The sequence below is a fragment of the Vespula pensylvanica genome, chromosome 1 (genome assembly GCF_014466175.1).
Source record: "Vespula pensylvanica isolate Volc-1 chromosome 1, ASM1446617v1, whole genome shotgun sequence".
NCBI lineage: Eukaryota > Metazoa > Arthropoda > Insecta > Hymenoptera > Vespidae > Vespula > Vespula pensylvanica.
This window is the reverse complement of record NC_057685.1, coordinates 577,933-602,743: the sequence shown is the minus strand read 5'-3', so window position 1 is coordinate 602,743 and position 24,811 is coordinate 577,933. Positions and strand designations below refer to the sequence as shown.

The following is a 24,811-nucleotide window of genomic DNA, read 5'->3' as shown; positions in this document are numbered from 1 at the left end:
GCTATCCCCCACCTCCCACCTCCACCCCTTGCAACACCCTTCCCACAAAGAGCAGGCTGTTACCGAGCGACTTATTAAACGAGATTGCCCTTGTAAAACAGTTGGTCGTGGATTCGGACCCCCGACCTCTCTCCCTCTCGATGACAGATGGGTACATGTATGTAAAGATTATATAGAAATATATATGGATGTATGTACGTCTACATGTACCGATTCAAGGGGATTCTGCGAACGATCAAAAAAGAAAAAAAAAAAAAAAGATAACAAACGGAAAAAGAAAATAAAAACAACAAAAAATAGGATGCCTCGTGGAATTTTATATCTTCGATGGAAATAGAAAAAAATGTAACAATTTCATTTCCAATACTTCTTTGTCCTGTTTTTTTCTTGTTCTTCTTTTTCTCTTTTCGCTTTTCTCTTTTTTCCTTTTACTTTCTTTTTTTTTTTCTCTTTTTCATATCCACCGCAGAACGAACAAAATATTTATAGGTATGTCTGGCTCGTGAAGATATCTATGCGTTCATCGGCATCGAATGTCGATCCAGGCCGGTCATTTTTCTTCAACAAGATTGTCTGGAAATGAAAGTGTATCTCGCGATATATATTATCCCGAATTAGATATAGTTTTAGAATAATGATATGCGCTCTTATAGAAAAGAAAACAAAAAAAGGAACGCACGACATTTGTACAAAACGTGTTTAACGTTACAATCGATACGTCGAAAGAATACTTTGCAATCAGTTCGACGTTTGTATGTGAGCTCGATCGTGTTCACTTCGATCCATAGACTGCAAACTATGATTATGATTGAAAAGGACACACAAATAGACGAATTGATTGACAGATGGATATATGAATGGATGGATGGATGGATGGATGGATGGATGGATGGATGGATAGGAAGATAGACAAATCTAGGAAGGAATGGTTAGAGGCAGCACATTTCTGATTGGACAGACACGACAGTAGTGCATACGTTCTATACGCTCTGCACGTTTAATTCGAGTAATGCGATAGTCGTCGGAATAGAATCCGATGTTCGCGAGGTAAATTCTGAATTATGATACGCTCGTGCACTCTCCGTTCTGTAATCTCGTTTGTTTTAGTTCGTAGATTCGTTTTAATTTTTAAATTAAAATTTGCAAGTGAAAAAAGAAAGAAGAAGAAAAAGAAATGGATTCTTTCGCTGTACGATATTTCGTCGTTTTTTTTTTTTTTCTTTTTTCTTTGGCATACGATTGCAATCTGTCTTCTTCGTTAAAAAAAAAAAAAAAAAAAAAAAAAACTACGTTTTATCGTTCGTGGCATAAAAACGATGGACTAACATCCACAGCTTTTTCCTTGTCAGTTATCGCAATGAAAAGCCGTTATTATTGACTCGACCCGCAGGAGGATGCATGTCGTCCGATGGAAATCACATATTCCGTGCGACTTGTCTCTCCCTTGTTCCCCGCCGTTTTGCTTGCCAATAACCCTCTCATAGTTGCCCCTTTCTATTTCTACTGTCGCTAGCCGTATTGGTTACGTGATAGTACCGGTGCACCGGTTTGAACTACGCCCCTGACGTCCGATAACACGATAGCGTCGCGCCATTAGCTCGCCACGTCTGTCAGAAGACACGTGCTGTTTCAATTACGCTGTTATAAGGGTGGCACAGTACGAGAAAAGTGAACGAGAGAGAAGGAGCTGTGTTTCTTTTCCCTCTCTCATTTTTTTCTTCATTTTTTTCTTTTCTTCCTTTTTCTTAAAGTTAAACGATATATATATATATATATATATATATATATTATTAAAATTTAAAATTTTTATTTTTCCTTTCGATAAAAATTATTCATTATTGACAAATGTTTATACTTAGTTAAAAAAAAAAAGAGGAAAAAGAAATAAAAAAAAAAAAAAAATGTATAAAATACCAAACGATCGGAAAGGAAGATCGAGTTGAATTCGTGGAAAGGTCAAAGATCGTTCCAGAGACGAAACAGTGGAGTCTTTATTGTTCGAGCACGTTCTTTATTTGCATTTCGAGTGGGCCGCGCGCATATACATACTATATATCGAGAGATGTGGAATAGCGGGATCGATGACGATACAATCACTCCTTGTTCCCGTCAAGGAGTGCGAAGGGTGTACAACGCGACATTGCTGCGTTGGTTGCAGTGTGACGAGCTTGTAATATCTATGGTACAAAGACGTACGTACATATGTACGATAAACGTGCAAACCATGGACGTGCCGGATCAACCGCTTTGTCTCCTGGAACATTCAAATTTGTTTATCGAATTATCTTGCCCGGTAAACGTTGATCCTTGGATTAGAAGATGAAATTAATAAGCAAGTTGATTAGATAGATTTTTTTGTTAATAAAATTATCACTCGAATACGTCATTATAATATTTATATGTTTTTCTCAAGGGAAAAGTTGCTTCCTTGATCAAATTAATCGTCAGAAGGACTTATTCTCTCGACTACGTGTATACGTATGTACGTACGTATGTACGTACATACATGGAGGAGGAGCCAAACAGAGAAAGAGGACGAGAGAGAGAGAGAGAGAGAGAGAGAGAGAGAGAGAGGGATCGAATGAGAGAGGAGGAATTTAGCTCGAACCCGTGCTTGTTTACAATCACGTACGTCAGAGGCCTCATTGACGATAGGTCGTCTTTGTCAACAGGATGCAATGACATCCCCTTTGTTTACGCTAGCCGTCGCATCACTTCGACAAATCACTTTGAATACCAACGCGACCGTGTTCGTAGTGAATTTGCAAAGAGCAGGTGCTCGTCCGATGACGATCGGAGAAAAAATTCGAGTCCTTCTTGTATAGATGTTCTTAGAATAGGGAGAACAATGGCTCTCGCGAAAGCGGTAGGACAAAACGTCGTTAAGCAGATTACATAGATACTTAGATACACGTGTATACCTATATAGACTTTTCGGAGAGAGAGAGAGAGAGAGAGAGAGAGAGAGAGAGAGAGAGAGAGAGAGAGAGAGAGAGAGAGAGAGAGAGAGAGAGAGAGAGAGAGAGAGAGAGAGAGAGAGAGTAAGAAAGCATCGTAAATATACACAAGAGACTCGTTGTATCTTCGAATCTATGACGGAGTCACCCAGGCCACGGCTGTTCCATCGTCAAGCATACGATACCGTTCTCGAGTGACCGAACAAACGTTTCAGTGTTTTTCACGTTTCGACCGATCCTACGGCGCCAGTCTGGAAAAGCAAAGAAGGAGAGAAAGAGAGAGAGAGAGAGAGAGAGAGAGAGAGAGAGAGAGAGAGAGAGATCTCGGCCAGTGATGCTCGGGTAGTCCTTCCTCCACATCTTTCGTTGCTAAATTCCTGAAAAAGGAACACGTGCTTTGAGAAAGTCGAGTGGACAGATGGCCATTACGAGGAAGGACTCTTTCCGACCCACCCACGAACGTCCTTTTTCAACTCACCAAGTTCCTTTTAATCTCATGTTGAAAACTCGAGCGTCTCTCTTTAGTCAGAGTCATCCGAAAATTTTTCCAAAGTTTAACTAAGCAGGAAATCGTTGAACGATCATCACGCGGGACTACCGAAACGATTAGTCTCCGTCCAAGCGCATCGTCCTGTCCTCGTTAACTCCGATTTCGAGCAGTGAAAGTGGAAACAAATTGAGGATCGATCCCGAGAAACGAGTCTCCTCTCCGATGTTGTAGAACGTAAGTTATCGGAAAGGAAGGACAGGCAGAGAGGCCGGCTTTCCGGCAATGGCACGTTCGTCTTATCGGCAGCTGCATTTCTCGCGATTATACGTAGGTAGATACATTAATTATCACCCGGAAGTTCGAGTTTACTCTTCGAGGTCACACGTACTACGTCATTCGATCGTCGAGAGGAGTTAATCGTCGGGAGTAAGCGAGCGAAAGGAGATCCGTTTAAAAGATTTCAAAGCAAGAGAATATCAATCGTCTTTGACGATTCGATCTTTGCCAAGCGGGTGAAAAGATCGCTCGAATCTCGTTGATTCAAAGACTGGAGAATTTAATAGCCGGTTGAGAAAGAACGTTCGATTCTTCCGTAATTACGGAATGAAAGAGAGGAAGAGGAAGGAGGAAGCATTGTTGCGAGGAGGCAGGTGGTTCTCTCCTCCTCGGGATCTTCGGTGGATATACCTTTTTTATTATTATTTATTTGGAGTCTCTGCGAAAGGTAGTATCATCTAGAGGCGAGAGCGTGCGTGTCATCGTTGGACGAGGGCACTCGAATAATTCGCGTGGCTCGTTGCTCGTCTCTCGAAGCACCTGTCGCCCGTGAAAACGCATACTCGGGAATGTCAGGTGTCGTTGTTGTTCCTCCTCCTTCGGAAGACTCGTCTGGCTGCTTTGCCTGCAGCGACCGATCCGAAAGAGCGAATCGATCGCACACGCACACGCACACGGACACGCGAATAAATACCTATCCGTAAGTGCATGCATACCACGTTCAACGAGATATTACTCTCGTCTTCGATAAATAAGTCCTCTCCAGCGAAATTTCGAAAGGCGATACTTTCCTCCTGAATACTATCCCACGATACCTTGTAAACGATCGAGCAAGCACCTTGACGCGTTTAAGGTTTCCTCGCGAGTACGACTCGTTGATACTTTTGTAGAAAGTCCTGCGGCGGAGAGACGTCTCTCCCGTGGCGGAATTGGGATAATTACCTTACTTTTTTTTCTTCCGCCTTTCGAGTAATTTTATAAGGAAAAGGAGAAATGCGAAGGATCTTAATCATTGCTTACAAGACCAATTGGAAAACGTTTGTCTCTTTTTTCTTTTCTTTGCGTTTCTCAAAGAAAAAGAGAAATCGATAAAATTGGAGCGCCCCTGACGCATCGGACACGTTTTTTCAAAGGGGATGCTTCGGAAGGGTGCGGAGTTCGAAACAACGTCGTTTTTCAGGGTCGAGTGAGAGACAAGAGCTCGAGTTAAATGGAAAGCAAAGAAACAGACCGGCTAGAAGGCTAGGCGAGAGAATCGTATTTTCTCGTCTAATTAGCGCTGGCAGGCGTTGTAACCGCAGGTGCTCGGCTTTTATTCGTCCATGCGCGCCGGAAAGCAACAACAGCTGAAGCCATGCGCCACCTATATATATATGTATATATATATATACACATCTCTTATATCTATATACACACACATCTCTTTTGTGGTTTCTAACGCCAGTTGTAAATTTTCAGAGTTGGCGCGCCTTGCCAATTGCTCGAAACGAAGTGCTCGAAGTAACTGGCCGCGAATCCTCGGTAGCCACGACGAAAGCTGTTCTTCTAGCCCTTTATTCCCTTTCGGTATTTCCGAAATTCTAGTCGCATCTGTGGCCGCGATTTCGTGCCGCGACCACGTCTTTACGATCCATTCACCGGAAATTATTTCTTTCCTTGATTATCCTACGATTCATGGTTTCGCGCTTCAAATTTCAATGCTCCGATCGATACTTTGAGAAAGCATACAATTACCTCGGAGAAGTACCTAACCTTCGTGTAATTTCATTTTATTATGTTTATTTTGCGAGTAAGATCCTTCGTTATATAAAATTGTATGGAATGGTTAAGTATAATAATCATAATATAATCATGCGAAGAGAAACGATTACGGCGCGTTCGTTATCGGCTCGTTCGTACGGTCATCATCCTTTCTTTCTCTCTCTCTCCCCCTCCCCTTCACCCTCTCTCTCTCTCTCTCTCTCTATCTTTCGACTCGGAGAAAAGAAACGAAGAAGAAAACGGTAAGACGGTATTTCACCCGAAGCGGAGAAGACGGTAGCGGGGCATTTTCGTTCGGCATTGGAATTCGAGAACGCACGTGCGTGAGCCCGACGTTTGGCCGGTAGGAGGCTAGCATTAAAAGTTTATAGTAGTAATTTGTATCCCTTCGGGGCCTCTTTCTCTCTTTCTTTCTCTCTCTCTCTCTTTCTCTTTCTCTTTCATCGAAGATCGGCGAACGCTCCCACGCTTGCCGCAGTTATGTGATAATGGACCAACACGGAATCTCTTCTTCTTCTTTTTCTTCTTCTTCTTCTTCTTCTTTCTCTTTTTTTCTTTTTCTTTTTCTTCCTTTTGCTTACGCGTGACGGTTGCCGCCGATCGAACCAATTTATTTATCGACACGATTTTAGTAAGATAGAGAAGAACGGGGATAGAGATTCTCGCCGATGGCATGCATAAATTCTTAAAGATCGATTAAATATACATATATACTCAATCAAAATTAGCTCGACGATCGAGAAGCACCGATTAGAAATTTTTTCTTCGGATAATTGTTTGCTTCATTTAAATGCGATAAAAGATCGATTCGATCGACGATAAGGAGAGGGAGACATCGACTCGTCTTTTTTGGCGAAAAGAGTATGATATATATATATATATATATATATATATATATATATATATATATGGAGAGAGAGAGAAGAGAGAACAGGTGCGTTTAATCGCGGGAACGGCGCGAACGACGACAACGACAACGACGACGACGATATCTTACGAATTTCGAAGGCATTCGCTCTCATAAAACCGTATATGGTGGCATTGCCACCGGGCTCTCGAAGAGTTATCAAGGAGAACTGGATCACGAGGGTCAACGTACGAATGTTTCGTGTTCGCGAATTAAAGAAAAAAAAAAGAGAAGAAAAAAGAAAAAAAAGAAAAAAAAGAAAAAAGATAAAAAAGGAAGAAATCTTTTCCCGGCAGTGATAATTCGTCGGATTAATATCGCGTTCGTTGGATTAATTAAGAAATTAATTTTTCTATTGTTTTCGTAATCGATATCGAGGTTTTTCTGTTCTCTCTTCTTTTAATATTTTTTTCTTTTCTTTCCTCTCGAACGTTATCTCTCATAGCAATCTCCAGAATTACTCTCCTCCGGCTACTGTGATCTCTCATGGACCGAGAAACCGTTCGCGTGGGTGAGTCGTGGGAAAGGTATACTGCGTTAGTTCTGCTTCGACTCCGCGTTCCGCTTCTTCTCTATTGGTGTTTACATAAGCGGAGCCGCCGCTCATAAGCGTATAATATACCGTATAACGTAGGTGAAGAGAGTATCTTTGCTCGTCGAGCATAATGAATAAAACGATACCGTGGAATCCATTATCGCTTCGTGCGGTCCAAGATTTTAAAACTAAAAGACGAAGTAGACAGACTCTTCTTTAACGGCACGCACTTCTCCTTCTACTTATTAATATACTCGACGTCGTCTCGAGACATTGAGTCGTGGGACATTGATTTTTCGACCTTTCCCGGCGAGATCCAAAGAAGACTTGTTTTATCTCGGCAAATGGAACGATTCGTTCGATTGGTACGTACCGTATCGCATTTAGAGATAGAAATATTCATGTAAAAATGGTGACCTCGGTATTACCGTCATACGTCGTAAATCTTGTAGGAATAAAGGAATAATAGAGGTAGCAAGAATTTCCGTTTCTTTTCTTTTTTTTTTTTGTTTTTTCTTTTTCAAAGCATAAAATAGATATTTGCAAGAGAGTCAGCGGTCTGTTCTCACGCTGTCCGGCAGCGTCAAAAACGTCGGCGTAAACGTTCACTTTCGGATAATCCGTGAACGACGATTATGCATCACGTAGAGTTCGCGTGAGCACGAAAATTGTTCGGTCATAGAATGCAAGAAAGGGAGATAAAGAGAGAGAGAGAGAGAGAGAGAGAAGAAAGATGAGCCGTGGGCAGTCGAGGAAAGTGCGGGACCTGCCACGGAATAATTTCATCGAAATTATGCGGCCACGTGCTGCCATTTTGCGAGTTTAACGCAGAAATCGTATAGGAGTTTCTTCTTCCTCTTCTTCCTTCTTCCGCTTAGTATTGCTTAGCTACCTGAAGTATATATTCCGTAGTAAGCCCCAGAGGGCCCTTTTCCTCGAGATGCACCTGAACCACCCGAAGGTAGTCGAATGACAGGTGAGCCTTGCTTTTCAACGCAACCGATCGTCTGCCTATTCGGCACGGTTCGCCTTTTTTCCCCTACCTTCCATTAGACGGTAGATATTACCTTCTATGTGTAGGTATACGTAGTAGAAAGTTTTACGAGCAAAGAAATACCTACCATCGTACACGCTCGTTGAACGTAGAAAAGACTAACATTGGACCCACGGTGAGTCGCGATAATCCCTTGATCCTCCAATGATTTAATTCAATTTCAAACGTTTCCATCGTTCGCTTCCACGAAGATTCCTCCGAGTCACCGATCGGAGATCGAATATTACTTAAGCGACAAGCTTAAATATCTCGCCAGACGATAAGATTTTTTTCTTACTCGGACAGTTCTTTTTTTCTCCTTTTTCTTTTCTTTTTTATGGACGACTGACTCCTTTAGAATAGAAGAAAAGGTGGTTTAATCCGAAAAGAGGGATATGGCGAGAAGAATAGTGCTTTTGAACGGGATTCCGGCTGGATCCACAATCGCGCTGATCCGATCGCCGTCTTCTGCACCCTTGCACGACGGTATGTCGTTGATGTTGCGGGTAAAAAAAAGAAGAAAGAAAAGAAGAAGGGAACGAGAGATAGGGTGTCTATGGTATGGCGGTGGTGGCTACCCGCTGAGAGTTGGCGCCTACACGTTTCCAGACACACCTGTGCCTATTCTCGCGCCTCCCGTCTTTCTTTTCTTCCTTCTTTAATTCTTCCTTCTCGTCTCGAGCGGACAAATAAAAAAAATTTTTTTTATCACCGGACCGCCCTGTCTCTCCGAATAACAATCAGCGCGAAATATTCCAACATCCTTCGATGCTCTCGGTGATCCTTTGACGATGTAATATCGTATCGATGATTTTTCTTCCACAGAAAAAGAGAGAACTAAAATCCTCGAAATATTCGACAATCGGTATTCTTTCTTCCTTTGGAGAAAAAGGTTCGAGAAACGTATTTACGTGTCCCGGAATTGCTCTCGCACGTTTAGCCTTCTTCCGTTTGCTCGATCTCCTCCTGTAGAATAAACAACTGGAACAAGATGCGGACTGGTAACGAAGAAAATAAATATCTACCAGTCATCTTTACAAATCAGAGTTTCTGCTAAAAGTCTCTTCGGAAACCTAAATCCCCGCGACAATATGATCGATCTTTTGGTAGAGTTCTTGGTTGGTCTTATTTCCGAGGAAAATAGCTGACACCTGGGCGAAGCAAATACCAATTTGGTGTACCAATTTGGTGATGGTCTCTCTACGTGACAAGGTTCCTTCTGGAGCAGCTTAAAACGTTGCCGTGCTTCCTCGGACCACGCCAGGTGGCGTGGTACATGTCCACGTTCCTGCGTGCGTCCTCCTTACCCCACTTTCTTTTTCAATGCCAACTTGGTCAGCCACGTTAACACAAACGCTTTTCGTTTCCCTCCTTGGGAAAACCGGAATCCCAGGTATTTCCTGGTTCTCTTCTTCTCGCCAGTAGCTTCGATCTCGAAGCGCTCATCAGACTCGCATCTCGTCTTTGCCTCGCGTCCTTCGCGGCTTCGACGAGCAAAAACTTGACGCTCCGGGAGTCTCACTCCCTCTGCTCAGGCTCAAGGTCGGCACTAAATTGTCTTCTTCGTGCGCGTGCGTATGCCCAATCTTATTGCTCGCATAGCGTCGATTACGTATCGACTTGGTGTTTTCTCTCGCCTCTGGAAAATTATTCAATGGAAGGATACACAAAAACGAGGCCGAGGTGCTCGCTTTTCCGGATAAAGTTTTAGCGAATCGGACTGTTAGGGAATCAACAGGTGGATATCGAAAGTAAGAGGGAGAGACAGGGAAAGAGGGAGAGAGAGAGAAGGAGAGAGAGAGAGTGAGTGATAAAATATAGCGAAAGAAAATGAATAAAAAGAAAGAAAGAGACAAAGAGGACTCGGCATCGTGGAATCTCTTTGAACGGCTTTCTCCGGTACTGCCCGTCGTTCGATCGTATTTCATCGTCGTACATGCGTGGCAGCGCTTATTTCTCACGTTCTTAAAGCCCGGAGGGCTTTGGCTTCCTGACTTACGGACCTTGAAACCCGTGCCACGAATTACGCAGGAACGAACGTTTTCCTTCTTCGCGTATATAGGTGTTGTGTGTGTGTGTGTGTGTGTGTGTATATATATATCATGCGCGTATAAGTTGCCAACGTAGCTCTTCGTGCATATAGTGCATTCGTAAATACTTACACTCATACACCGAGGTAATTGCGTAGGAACATTGAGAGAAATAATCTACGATGGATCGGACGTCTCGATCCTGGCAGCCTCTTCTTTACCGTTCTCGGCAGTTTTCTATTAATAAACGAGGATTCGAGCCGGCCACGACCAAGAGGAGCTTTCTTTGCCGATGATATTGCCGGCGCTCGAGGCTTCTTCGAGCCGTATCGAACGTGCTACTTCGTTTAGCCCGTTCTACGAAACTTCCTGGTGATTCGCATCGATCTCATTCGATTCAATGTCAGATATACCTAACGATCTAAACGATCGATCCTTGACTATATCCTTTATTTAAACGCCCCGTCATTTCATTCTCATTTCATTTTCAATGATTCATATTTAATATATTATATTTAACGTTAATTCGTTCGTTCTCTCTTCATTAGATCGATAATTAATTCGAATATTAGCGCTTTTTCGAGTTGATGATGATTAGCATCTCTTTGATAATACAACTTGTTCTCTTCCTTGCACAATTAATATCAATAATTACATGAATATATTTCAGAATGAAAGAGAAAGAGAGAGAGAGAGAGAGAGAGAGAAAGAATTTATCCTCCATTGGTCGTTTTCTCGATCTTCTCGAAGTCGTAAATTAAGAGGAACGCCAATTATCCGTCGCGTTTGCGTAATTCATTTAAAAGAGCCTTTGGATGTGTATATCCGTAGGTGGGGTAAGAGGAACTGGCTTCTTCTCGAATATCGTCTTCGTCGTCGTGGCGATGATGGAGGGTTGGAGTGGAACGGGTGGGAAAGAGGAGAAGAGAAGGAACGCTCTTTTCGGTCCAAGTGCTACAGGTGCAGTGGAGCCTGAGAGCGAAGCACTCGTTAAATGCGCCACGATGCACCTGCCGCGGCATCATTCATTGCCTCTATTTTCCTCTCTTTCTATTTCTCTCTCTGTCTCTCTCTCTCTCTCTCTCTCTCTCTCTCTCTCTCTCTCTCAAACTCTCAAACTCTTTCCAGTCCCATCGGCAACACGATCCAAACGTGCCATCATCTTCGAGTCCCCTTGACTCTCTTCTCTGTCTTTCCTTCTCATTCTTTCTTTCTTTCTTTCTTTCTTTTTTCCTTCTTATTTTTCATTTTCTCTTCCTCTCTCTCTCTCTCTCTCTCTCTCTCTCCTTCTCATCTTGGTTTCCTTTATTACCACTCGACATCTTCTCCCCTCTCAATCTTTTGCCTTTCCTTCGAGACCATCCGTGTCCCACCTCAGTCCCGATACGAAAGAATCTATATAACGTTACTCTTGACTGGATTCACAGACAAGGTCGGAGTCTTTTGCAATCGAGGCCGACGGAGAAACGAGCGATTGGAATTCCAAATTGATGTAGATACTCGCATTCATCGTCCATCGATTACTAGTTTCTTTTTCTATTTAGCCTAACGATTTAATTCTATAATCGATCGATCGCGTTGCAACATCGTAGCAAAAAAAATACTTTAAGAATATAACGTCCAACGATTTTATCAGGAAGTATTAAGCGTGGACGGGGAAAGAGGGATAGACCGTGTCGGAATGATCAAAAAGAAATCTGACAAATTATTATACGTTCGTTCGATCGATTCTTCACTTTCGTAATCGTCGTTTAACCGACTTTAGAAGTACTCAGTTCCCGGATAGTCCCGTCTCCTGCCGAATCTTCTCTTTTACGCGTTACGATTTACGTGACGAAACGATGGCAGAAGCTCCGCGACCTTCGACCTTTTTCCAGAGAATCACGTCTTCCTCTTGTTTGATCCTATCCCGATATAATCGACTGGAATAAGAAATTTTACATTTTAACATCATCTTGGTGCAAGGAAAATGTATTATATCTAGCAAGCACAGAAATATCGAGTTGCTGTAAATTTTTTGCACTCACCCTTCCGTCCAAGGTACTTACAACAGGTGCTTGAGGATGCACAATGTTTTAACGATGGGTGGGGTACGCCAACCAACGAGATATCGATTTCAAAGCTTACTAACCGACGGACAATCGCGCTGCGGGATGCCCCCCTGGGACTCTTCGTGGGAGTGGTAAGAAATATCTACGAGAGGATCCTCTTATCCCATACGCTTCCTTAGCGTAGAAAATTTACGAATGGACCTGCGACTGTGCGAAGCTCGTTTCTTCGGACTCTTATGATCCTTCTTCGCGTTGGACGCCAACGATAAATTCTAAAAATGTCCTTGTAAAACAATCCCAAAGAAGGAATATCGCGTTTAAACTTTGATCCTTTTTTCGAGATAATAAGAAGGAACTTTTTATTGCAGTCGTCGATATGTCGAGGAAAAAACATGATTCGCCCTTTCTTTTCTTTTTATTACTCAAATTTATATATATATATATATATATATATATATATATATATATATAAAAGAAAAGAAAGAAAGAAAGAAAGAAAGAAAGAAAAATAAAAAAAACATTCTCTCATCTTTCTTCACGAAGAAGATTTTCCGACGCCGACGTCGACGCGTTTTTGTGTCCTTTCGATCCGACGAAGCGGAGCCCTTCTTGAAAGGGCTTCTAACGATGTAACTGCAGGGAGATTAGTCTCGCCTTCGAGAGCGAGCCGTAGGGCAGTTGTGTTTGAAACAGGTGTCTTCGAGAAGGATAGATACCTTGGGTATATCAGTTACAAAGCGCAGCGAGAGCCAACCGCGTCTCATCGTCTGTCGGGGGTTCGTCGCGCATCAGGACGTTATTGTTCGACGAGGAAAATTTACGAATGTCAAACGAGGAGGTCGGACACTTTTCTTGGTTCTGGTAAGACGTATCCTACATCGAAATGCAAGTTCTTCTTTCTGATTTATGCGAGTCTCGCGGACAAGAACATTTCACCTGCGGCTAGGTGGATCCAACATTTTTCGTTTACCCTAGAGTCCTTGTGCTCTTTTAGGGGTAAGAGTTCGCGAGAGGAAGAAAGAAAAAAAAAAGTAATACCGAGAAACTACGAGGAAGGAACAATGTGTTCTTTCGACTGGCTTAGACAACGCGACACCAATGAACAGAAAATTCTGAAATCCTTGGTCTTACTCGGTAAGAAGACTCTTCTTCTTTTAACGTTTCTTTTCTCGTCTTGAGAAACGGCATGTTGGATAAGAGAGACGAGTCATACGATGAGCCAAAGGGAAAAGGAGAGTGAAAGGAAAGAGCTTTGTCCGTTAACTTTGTTCGTTTTTCTTCTTCTTGTTTTTCTTCTTGTTCTTCTTATACTTCTTATTCTTCTTCTTCGTTGCCACGGTGAAATCGACGCCTTCGGTAAACGAACAAAAAGCAGCAGATTCTTGACCGAGGGATCGTTTTCGGTGTCTCTTCATTGTCCCCTCTTAGAGTCGTTTCTCGAATTCCTCGAATCACCTCTATAACGGTGTCACGGCTCGATCGTAAAACTTTACGATTTTTGATTCGAACCCGATAAGACCGGCCACTGATTACAACTGTTCTGCTTGCTTTTCACTCGAAAGAAATTGCTAGGTTTGGTCGATTTAAACTCTGACTCAAAAGACGATGATACCTTTTCGTTCGAAGATCGATAATCGTCGCGTCGACGTTTCTTCGGGATAAACTCTTCCTAATTGTCGTATCGCTGATTGTTATAAAGATCTAGAGAAGATCTAGAAAGCGTTCGTTCGAATCTTGATTGAAATTCATAGAGTCGTCGATCGGTTTGAAAAAAGAAAAAACGAGACGGTTTGGATAGGACAGGTATCTCGAGAACTACTTGGAAAGGAGGCTGCGGAAGATAAATTCGCTGGAGTATCTTTGGGATGTAGCACAGGTGTTAAGACCCTTCGGGGAGAGCAAAACGGTCCGTTGACTATCGTTCACTGACCCAGGTGGTCCTTGCCGTATTGTATACGTTGTCACTGATACTCCAAATATACTTTTGAACGGAATGTAACCGATACGTCTGATCCGAGTAAGAGGAACTTCCTCTACCTGAAGCTTTCCTTAATTACTTGTTTTCCCGAATACCATTTTTCAAAATCTCCACTTTTCAAAAAAGAATTCAAGCAGGTAACTCGAAGGATCCCGCTTGTTAAAACTCTCTTCGAGTACCCTTAACTTGAGAGAACTTTTTGCTGATCATATCGAATAATCTTTAGAAAGTACGGTAATTTAAGCGCTAGTAGTTAGTTTTACGATAATAAAACGTTTGGGCGAATTTTCAACGATTTTTTCGTCCCCTTGTAGTCGACCAAGGATCATCGCAAAATCTCATCGAACGAAAAGCGACATGCGTTTCATCTCGGCAATGGCCAGGTAATCTCTAAGCCAATCTCCATTGTCGGATAGTCAGATTGTACGAGAAGCCAGGAAGATTCCGTTCCATGGTGCATAACTCCCCGACAAAAGCTGGCAACCCGATATGCCTGTGCGAGGCAATGGCACGCGGCTCGTTTTGCTCGCTGAAATAAAGTGACCCGCTTGCACCAGCTGCGGGAATCATTCTGCATACAAAGTGCCGACCATTCTCCCTGCAGTCAGTGCAGACCCATCTACAAATCATAAGTCTCTGGTATACTTCCACGCACGTACTATGCGTTCTCATGTCGCGTTTAAGTAAGCGCATACACGCACAGGGACGGCTCTAGGAACGTACGAGATTTTCTTTCTCATTAGAAACAAAAACGTGATCCCGAGAGACGAACCCGAGAGAAACGAGTATTTAAATCCTATCGATAGATACGTCAGTCATTAAATTCTCGTTAAGTGTACTCTGTTATACGTTAGATTTTTATGAAAAAAAGAAAAGAAAAAGAAGAAAAAAAAAAAACAGAACGGAAATGAAATAACACGGCTCTCCTCTCTCTCTCTTTCTCTCTTTCAACGATATGGAAATACATGTTAGTTACGTTCCTGGTCACGACGCGTACCAGAGTCTGTGGTACACGCGTCGGTCGCCTTTCATGTCCAGCTTACGTCGTCGTTGGGTTTCGTCACCCTTGCATTGCACGGCAGATAACGGCTCGTATCTGCGGACCTCTCTTATGCTCTGTGGTGCTATGCGGTGCTATGTGGTACTGTAGAGGATCTGGCCGTGATCGCGCGGCCTGTGGGAACCACAACACGACGTTTCGGTTTTCATCGTGGCTCCTCTGACGTGTCCCTTTTCACGTTCCTCTTCATTTCTCTCTCTCTCTCCGTTTCTCTTTCTCTCCTTCCTTTCAACGAACTCAACTCGCTGAAGCAAGATTGCGAGCAATCACGCGTTTTCATACGTCCATAAGGCTCCTCTTTCTCTCTAACCATCTCCTCGTGCTTCTGTTACAATCCGAGTATGAGATAAAATGGAATAGTTAAAGAGATTGCGCCGAGGTCTGCCAAAGTTGGAATTAATCAAGATTTCAAACGTGCTGAAAAATCTTTTACGAGTGTTTTATTATACCATTCAAAAAGATGATTTCAGTCGGATTGACTTATTTTTTTTTAGTAAGTATATCCTCAGAAAAGGCCAGTGGCAAGCTTCGTGCTAACAAAAGTGCCTCTCGATGTTCCAGGTGAGTCATTCTCGGAACCGGAGAAACGAGAGAAGTCGAGAGAGAGAGAGAGAGAGAGAGAGAGAGAGAGAGAGAGAGAGAGAGAGAGAGAGAAAGAGAGAGTAAGATAGAGACGGTATGATGCAGAGAGTCTGGTAAGAGAGAAAAAAAGAAAGAAGTAACGTTCGCTCGAGGAAGAGAGAGAGAGAGAGAGAGATGGAGAGAGAGTGAATGCAAAACTCGGAGGTGAGGCTTTGCGGAGGCGTTTATCGTTGTCGTGTCGTGCGTGGACGCATTCAACGATTATCGTCATTGCCGTTGCTGCCGTTGCTGCCGTTACTGCCACCGGCGTTTAACGCAAATATCTTGTACCATTCGAAAAATCTAGGACGCTTTGGAACAACGGGAGTGGAGGATCTTTTATTTATACCTTCGTTCGGATAATTCTTCTTTGCGTAATGAAAAAAAAAAAAAAAAAGAAAAGAAAAGAAAAGAAAAGAGAAAGGAAACGAAGAAAAAATAAAGAATCACAATCCTGACGGTCGATCCCGAAGAATAGATAATTCACGAGATAGGAATCTCGAGATACTCGATCGAAATCGATCGGCGAACGATAAAAGGGTAAACTCGAAGAGCACGCGTGTAGTATTTTGCGTCGTATCGTTTAAAAGGAGGCCACTCGGCGTCGTTTTTCCGACGTCGAACGAGAAGAGGCGATAAATTGTACCCTTTCTATCCTTCCCTCTCTCTCTCTCTCGCTTTCGTGACTACGATGATCACGATCTTCCTCCCTCAATCCTCCCCTCGGGCTCGACGAGTACGACGGATCGATCGATTCTGGGAACGATATCTCGTAAATGCTAATTTACAGAGCTACTCGTCGTCTCTCGAAGAAAACCGCGAGCGTCTTGTCTCTCTCTCTCTCTCTCTCTCTCTCTCTCTCTCTCTCTCTCTCTATCTATCTTCCTTCTCTTTCTCTCTTTCTGTATCTCGGGCTACTCGTAACGTCTCATGGAAAGGGGCCTTCGATTTGATTCATGCGCCATTGAAAAGGAGACGTTTTACGGGGTCATTTACGTGTTTATTCGATGGAACGAGCGAAACGATAGCTACTGTCGCGGTAGCTGCAACGAGAAAGAGAGTGAGAGAGAGAGAGAGAGAGAGAGAGAGAAGAAGAGAGAAAGAGATAGCAATGGCTCGTTACGATCTTTCCTCGAAGTTAGCCGACGACTTTAGCGAGGCTAAAGCGGACGTTTACTCGTTAACTCTTTCCACTCGCGTACGTACAACCGTCGTCGGCCTGTCAATCGACATTGCTTTATACTCCTCGGACATTCGTTAAGACAAACTTAGCCTCTTACACCAGACCAGTAGTTTCGATAGTCTCTACAGGAAGGAACAAAATTATTCCGTAATCATGCTGATGTAATACCTTAACACCAAGTTTCTTTTCTTCTCTCTCTCTGTTTTTTTTTAACCAGAGAGAGAAAAGGAAACTATAATTATTTGTATTCCGTTGAAAATATAATTACCCTTACTTGGAGGTCCTCGAATAAACGTAAACTTGTAATAGGGTCGAACGAGTGCGTATCTTCGAGAGAGAGATAGACGGATAAATAGCTAGAGAGAGACAAGTAGATCGTAAAATTAGACGGGCAAAGATACAGTCGTTCTGGTCGAGAAGTCATGCTCTTCCTATTTCGACGGATTAAAGGGTTAAAGAGCCGCGTCGAAAGGCAGGAACGCACGTCGCATCGATCTCGCTCGACATCCAACGAAGCGAGAGAGGAACGTTTCGTTTAGAGTACTCACCGGTGTCCACCTTGGCCGGCGGATATATTTAGGTCGTTGAGTCACGATATGCCACTTTAACTCTGCGACCGTATTGATTTCGCTTCAGTTTATTCGAGTACCGAGCACGTCCTTTACTGCGGTCGGCAATCACGCTGCGGTCGGATGGTTCGATCCCGCTTGCGGGATTTATCACGATCTATCAAGCGATCTTAACGTTTTTCATTTCATCGGAACATTCAAAATGCTTTTCTGTGTTTTCTTTTTTTTTCTCCCTTTTCTTTTTTACTCGCGTGACATTATCAAAGGAGAAAGAGTAATATCGTGATATAGATAACGTCGTTCATCAAAAGATCGTAAGCTTACGTGCTCGAGACGTCAGGGAAATCTTGTTTCGATTTCGATTCGAGAATCGAGCATAATCGTCCAATAAATTCTTGCCACGCTCGAGGTAGGATAGGAGGAGACGCTCAAACGGGTTATCGAGTAGCACCTTATTTCTCTCTCCCTCTTTCTCTCTCTCGCTCTTTCTTTCTATCTCTTTCGTATAGACGTAGGTCGTACTACTGGGAAACAAACGACGCTACCGTAACTCTAAAGAATCATGTGGAATCTCCCGACGAGCCGTTTCGCGGTTAACTCTACACCTCGATGCAGCACGATAGAGAGAGAGAGAGAGAGAGAGAGAGAGAGAGAGAGAGAGAGAGAGAGAGAGAGCCAGAGAGCCAAACAGAGAGAGAAAGAGGAAGGGAGGGAAAGGGAGAGAGGGAGAAAGAGCAGTCGGTCGCGCCGAGTCGACGACGCAGACGACGACGGGCGGTCGGGCTCCATGGGGCAGCCTCGCATAAACTCGCCGTTATTGTTGCGGCTATGGAAACACGATACGCCGTTCCAATGTCCTAGCGAGAGAGTTCGCGAGAGGAGGACGCCGAGAGAGGGAAGGAGACGGGCGCGATAGACGGTTAGAGGAGGAGAGAAGAGTTCGAGATAAGGGCGAGGGAGTACGAGCGTTCTGTTCGCTCGAAAGATTACGAGGCGCGACATCTGGCGCCACGCATACATCTCCAAACGCATTCGCACACGTGCATATTCCATTTGTAGACTAGTCTGCTCGCCCACGCGGATTCTACTGGACCCGAATCCTAGCGCGTACAGATAGAGAGAGAGAGAGAGAGAGAGAGAGAGGGAGAGAGAGAGAGAGTTTTGTTTCCGTTGTAGATACACTCGGCCAATCGAGAATCGTAAAGGGAATAGCGGAAAATTCGGAATTGAAGTTTTTTAGCGGATTTATTTCATTTGCCGTAGAAAACTAACTAGTCGTTCAGAAAATACGTAGTACTTTAGTAGTGTTCCATGCTCGGGAAAAGTAATCGAGTTGCACGAGGACAGATCCGAGATCATCTTCCGAATGCGGACACGGTCGTTTCGGTGAGTCCACTCGCGGAATACTTAATTTCCAAGCTCGTTCGAGTCGGTTTGAACGAGCAGAGTCAACCCCCTTTCCACTCTCGGTGCCGACTCGCATTTTTACCTTCTCCTCCCTCTCCTCTCGTCGACACTCCTTTCGAAGTTGAGTCAGCCGGTGTTCTCGCTCGCTAAACTTAACTCGCTTCCACAACGCGAATTCTCTTGTTCGCGATGCGACGCGAGCGAATTCCTGCGAACAGGTCGCGCATTCTTTTCTTTTCGACCCTTCCCACTTTATCTCTTTACGTTCTCTTCTTTCAAAGCTACTTTCGGTGTACTCACGTACCTACATACGTACGCAAGTACAACGTACGTAAGTACACTTTCCTTCGCCAACGAGACCCAACGAGATCGGATCGTTGAATTTATAGCGTGCCGTGCGATCGGACGAATTCGTGACTCGTTTAATTAATTAGGATGACGTTGAACGATTCATCGTTTAACACGTGGATGGATATATGTGTAATCGAGTTATGATCCCTGATAAAATCGATATCGCTTTGAAACGTACCGCTTGGTAAATAAAACGTCGCTATACGTCACGAAGCGATGACGCGACGAGAATGACCATTACCAATTGGAGAGAGAAACTACTAGCTACTCTATAATAATAACAATTTTAAATTGGACTCACCGAGTGGATTATTTTGAGTAGATAGTTAAGTTCGAAGCGATCGTCGGCACTCGGTACTCGACGCTCTATATATACATCCACATAGCGAAACTCGGTCCATTTCAGTTCCACCCGCGGAACACCTGCACGTATTTGTCTGGCTGAGAGAGGGAAAGAAAGAGAGAGAGAGAGAGAGAGAGAGAGAGAGAGAGAGAGAGAGAGAGAGGAAGAGAGAGAAATAGAGAGCGTCGGGACGCGTCGTCGGAAAACAAGGACGGCGAAAACGACGCCGCGGCGCCGACGTCCAGCTGGCATCCCTATCACCCCGAACGACGTGCCAGGGCCGTGTCGCGAGTTACGCTCTGTGTCACGTTGAGAAGAACTTTCTGCTCGTCCTTCTACTCCTCGCTTCTCCTCTTCGTCTCCTCGTATTCTCGAACGATTTACGAGCGAGAATTCTTGTCCGGGCGACAAAGACCACCCTCCTTTCATCGTTCTTTCTCTCGTCGAATCAATTTCTAATCAAACTTTATGATCCATTTTGACGAAAGTAAGTAAGTAAATAAGTACTACTTATGTACTACAAATCGGTCCTTCTAAAAAGATTTTTCTTTTTTTCTCTTTTTTCAGAGTTTCCCCTATACGAAAGAACAAGTCAATCCTCGATGTTGTAATATATCGTCGTTTGTTATTTTGACGCCCGTACGAAGGAACGTTTCGGCTGAACGACGATTTCTATGATATTAACGAATTAACGATAATAACGATTAATAATGATAATTACGGGAAGGTTCTTTGGCTCGTTCGCTTTACCTTGGTGCTACCGGAGGTCTACACAAAGGAGAAGAGGAATGAGAAAGGAGAGAGAAAAGATGGAAGGAGAAAAGTCAACGACGAGTCGAGAGAGAGAGAAAGAGAGAGAGAGAGAGAGAGAGAGAGAGAGACAGAGAGTGGTTCAAGACGAGAAGGAGAACGAGGAAGAAGAGCATATACGGAGGCAACTTCTCGCACGCACGCCTTCGGGCGCGAAGACCCTACCGATATACGCCCTCCCCCTTTTTTTCCCGTCATTTCCATAATTTCGAAAGTTTCTTGGAACATTCTTCGCGGGCCTCCAACAACGGAATCTTCGGCATCCTGTACCTATTTTTCTATCATAGCCTTTCGAATTATTTTGTATTTTAACTATGTAAACACAGGAAGGATTCTTACGTCTCTTCTTTTCGTTAAACCATTGCTAAATCGTTTGGTTTATTTCAATCGATGATACATCGCGTTTATCGCGATCGATCTTCGATTCGATGAGCCAACGCCATTGTTATTTTATACGATTGATGGATATTAATAATAAATAAATTATTAAGCGAGTAAATAAAATATAAGACTTGATAAAATGAAACAAACATTTATTACCAAACGTTTATTATTTCAAACAGGACGCATGAAAGTATTAAGATAATATTAATTTTCATAATTTTACACGGGATAATTATTGACATGGCGGAATATACATACACCGAAGGTTCAAATTCGATATCTCGTTCGGAAAGAAAGAAAAAAAGAATACGCGTGGCAGACGAGATAGCAAATGAATAAAGATGCGTACTCATGAAACACGGTTCACGGGAACGTGTTCAAAGATCGTTTGATTCTTCATATCGTCGCAAACTCGAACCAAACGAAGAGACTATCCCAGGCTGGATATCTCAGCACCTCCTCGCTTTGCCGCGTCTCGTCACTTTTTCCGTCTCTCCATTCGAAACGTTCTAATTCCGTAGACACGTGCCCGGATGGAAACAGATGTACTCCCCTAGCGCGTCGTATAAATACATCGGTGGTCTCCACTCTCGTTCACTCGTAACCGGCCATGCCGTTTGTGTGTCTCTCTCTTTTTCTCTCTCTGTTTCTCTCTTTCTCTCTTTCTCTCTCTCGGGTTAAGCAGTGCCGTAGTTAGCCGTGGGCTACGATATAAAGTTACCGGCTGGCGCCATACCGGCCGCTCATTCGAGCTATTTGGATCGCCGTCGACGACGCATCGACCTCTCTCTCTCTTTCTCTCTCTCACTCTTTTTCTCTCTTTTCCACTCTTCGTTCGTATCTATCTAGGAATAAGCGAAGGGAAAAGGTGGATAGTAAAATGTTCGTGAAACACGCACTGTTCGTAGACGAATCACCGGAAATATTCCGCTACGGAACATGTTTGTAGGGTCCAGCCGAATCTGGAGATACCAAAACGGATGGGAAAGAAACAGAGAGAGAGAGAGAGAGAGAGAGAGAGAGAGAGAGAGAGAGAGAGAGAGAAAGAGTGAGTGAGAGAGAGAGATAGAGAAGGAGGGTTGTCTCATCGTAAAGTTCCGTGGCACCTCGTTAACTGGCACCTCTTGTCATTTCGCGCCTCGCCCGTTTTATTTCAGGCCTTTAATCTCGAGTGGAAAGGCACGATAATATTCCATCATAATTCGTCTATCTTCCTTCCTCTTTAATACTCTTTCTCTTCGCTTTCTATGGTTTTCTTCTTCTTCTTCTTATTCTTATTCTTATTCTTCTTTTTTTTCGTTTATCTGAGAAACAAGATTCCGTGAGCTAAAGGCTACTTCATCTTCTTCTTATCGACTCATTAAAACATCATTTGCATCGAATTCGATCTTTGGTATTGATAGAAGGGACGATCAATTTACATTTGAAATGTTGACGTTTCGTGGAATCGTGAGAGTGAAAGAGAGAGAGAGAGAGAGAAGAGAGAGAGAAGGTTTGTGTGTCGGATTTCGTGATTAAAACGAGATGTCGATCGCACGAGCTCGTCGATCCGTCTCTACGAATGCAATGGAGATACGAGTTAGATCGGATTTCGAGCTTTACATTGTTCGAGACCGATGTAACCATCGGTTCGCGGCGTGTTCCACGTTATTATGCATCGCATGCATGCGTCTCCTGCGTTTGTCGGCCGACCAGCATCGCGAGGATGGACGATCGGTCGACGCGGCTCACGATTCGGTTTGAAGATCGTGCATCGGAACTTGATCGGAGAAATGCCTTATGGTGATTATCGATTAAAGCCTTCCCCACAATTTTGTTAGATATATTATAAACGTATTTGCGCTTTGATATATTTGCATATCGATATTGAAAAATTGTTTTATCGTGTCTAGTTCGCCGATTACATTTTATCATTTTATGTATATTTGTTTGTATGTGTGCATAATAATAAAAGAACTTATATAAATCACAAAATGAACATCCAAAGAAAAACGTTGTCTATTTTTTCTGCCATCTCAAGGGATTTATTTTTTTCATAGAATAATTTTAATGGACGATTTCCGTTCATAAACTTGTGTGCAATCCGTCTTTGTATGAAAACGGGAGAGACAATTATTTGTCGCCTATTTTGGTACTGAAAACAAGTATTTTCCAAGAAATTATATGGGTCGATGTTAATCAATTGATATAGGTCAATAGTCTCTGCATATAGTATGGGTAAAAGCCTTCGTCGCCAAGCTCGATATCAGACATTCGTGTGATTGTGTGCAGTGTCTGTGAGGAAGTAAGAAAGAAAGGTTTTTTGTCGTCTATGTTAACATTAAAAACAGGTATTTTCCATATAGGTCAATGGGCTAGTACATTTTTATGGTATTTATATGGGTCCGTTGTAATCGAATATGTTATAGATCAAAATCTTTTTTTTTCTCATCATATTCCAAATTATTTGATACTTTTGAACATTTCCAATGATTTTCAACTACTACCATATCGTAATGCCTTCTTTATATATATATATATATATATATATATATATATAAAGTTTATTATTAAATTTCATAAAATTTACAGGAAAACGTAAAAAACAATTTATTACTCATTGTAGCAATTAAGGAAGCAGATGGTAACACAAGCCCTTTTTTCCACTTTGAAAAATGGATAATAATCGAATAACGAACGAAAATTCTTTTAATGAAAATAAAAATTTTTTATATCCAATTTTGGATTTGCGGTTAATAAATTATTTTCTCATTATTGGATTATCATTTATTTATCAAAGTGGGAGAAGAGCGTATGTTACACCAGATGCTACCTTAATTGCTACAATGAGCAATGAATTGTTTTTACGTCTTCTGTAAATTTTATGAAATTTAACATACGCCGTTCTTATAGGTACCCATTCATATATATATATATATATTAATATATTAATATATATATATCTTTTTTATTAATTATATATTGCTCAATATTTATAAATACAAATTATACAAAATTCTTTTTATTTCATATATTGTTTAGAGTTCCACGAATCGAAACAGTTTACATACAAACAGAATACATCGCAGATAGTACTTTTTCATTATGAATGTATGTATCATACATCTAAACCTATTTCTTTTAAATAAATAACACGTGAGGCTTAATAAAGAGAGATAGATATGTAAACATTACTGGACTGCTAATTTCCGAGAAATTTGTTGGCAGAGAAGGAAATGAAAATAGTCGAACGTTCGTGCTTTCTCAAGGGTAAGAAGACTTTCATTCCTATAGAAGATTTCAGTGAATACGGATCTACGAGAACGTCGATTAGCTTTCTTTGATATATTCATTTTATTATTAGATATTGTAAGTTTAAATTTACTTATATATATATATATATATATATATATATTTCGTCATATATTTACTATTATATTAATATTATAATACACTTATTTAATATATAATATATCGTATATTCGCAATAGTACAGTTATTGTTTTATTTCACATATTTCAAAAATTTTTATTAACAAATGAATCTTCGTACGTTGCAATCTACGAGATTGCTAAATCGGTGTATGGAAATTAGAAGATATAAAATCTTTTTGTTGGAGAAAAGCATCGCAGATCCAAAAGTGAAAATTAGAATGTTTTTTTTTTTTTTTAGGGAATTTTTTGGTCATGATACTTTCGTTAATAATGACGTTTAGATTTTCGGTAAGAACGGAGGTACGTTCGATGAGTCAGCTATCAACCGCGCGAACTTTATTCGAGGATCGCTGACGTTTATACGAGAACGCCGCGTGCCTTCGAAATTCTCATCGTCTCGTTGGAATTCGACGACTGTCACCGGGAGACAACGGCTTGCTCGTGTTTCGAAAAATATCGAATTTGGCACGACGCCTCCCGGCCCTTACTCCGTCATTTAGCTTATTTCGACTTGCGTTTCGTTTTGGCAGTAGTTAGAGTAACAGCAGTCGCTTCGATCATTCGTTCATCTATGACAGATGGCCACTTTGCGTCTCCTTCATTTTCTCTTGGTCCAGTTTACTTAAGAATTACTCAACGTAGCCAGATGCAT

The 24,811-nt window shown here is 42.3% G+C and overlaps 1 long non-coding RNA gene across 1 annotated transcript; it reads right to left on the bottom strand.

Annotated features, from left to right (window-relative positions):
* Nucleotides 1-1,997: 1,997 nt before the first annotated feature.
* On the bottom strand, nt 1,998-19,546 carry LOC122634198. Its single transcript, XR_006328332.1, has 2 exons — nt 19,511-19,546; nt 1,998-2,254 (listed from the first exon to the last, which is right to left on the bottom strand). It is a non-coding gene; the product is annotated as an uncharacterized LOC122634198 (long non-coding RNA).
* Between the last annotated feature and the right edge of the window lie 5,265 nt (nt 19,547-24,811).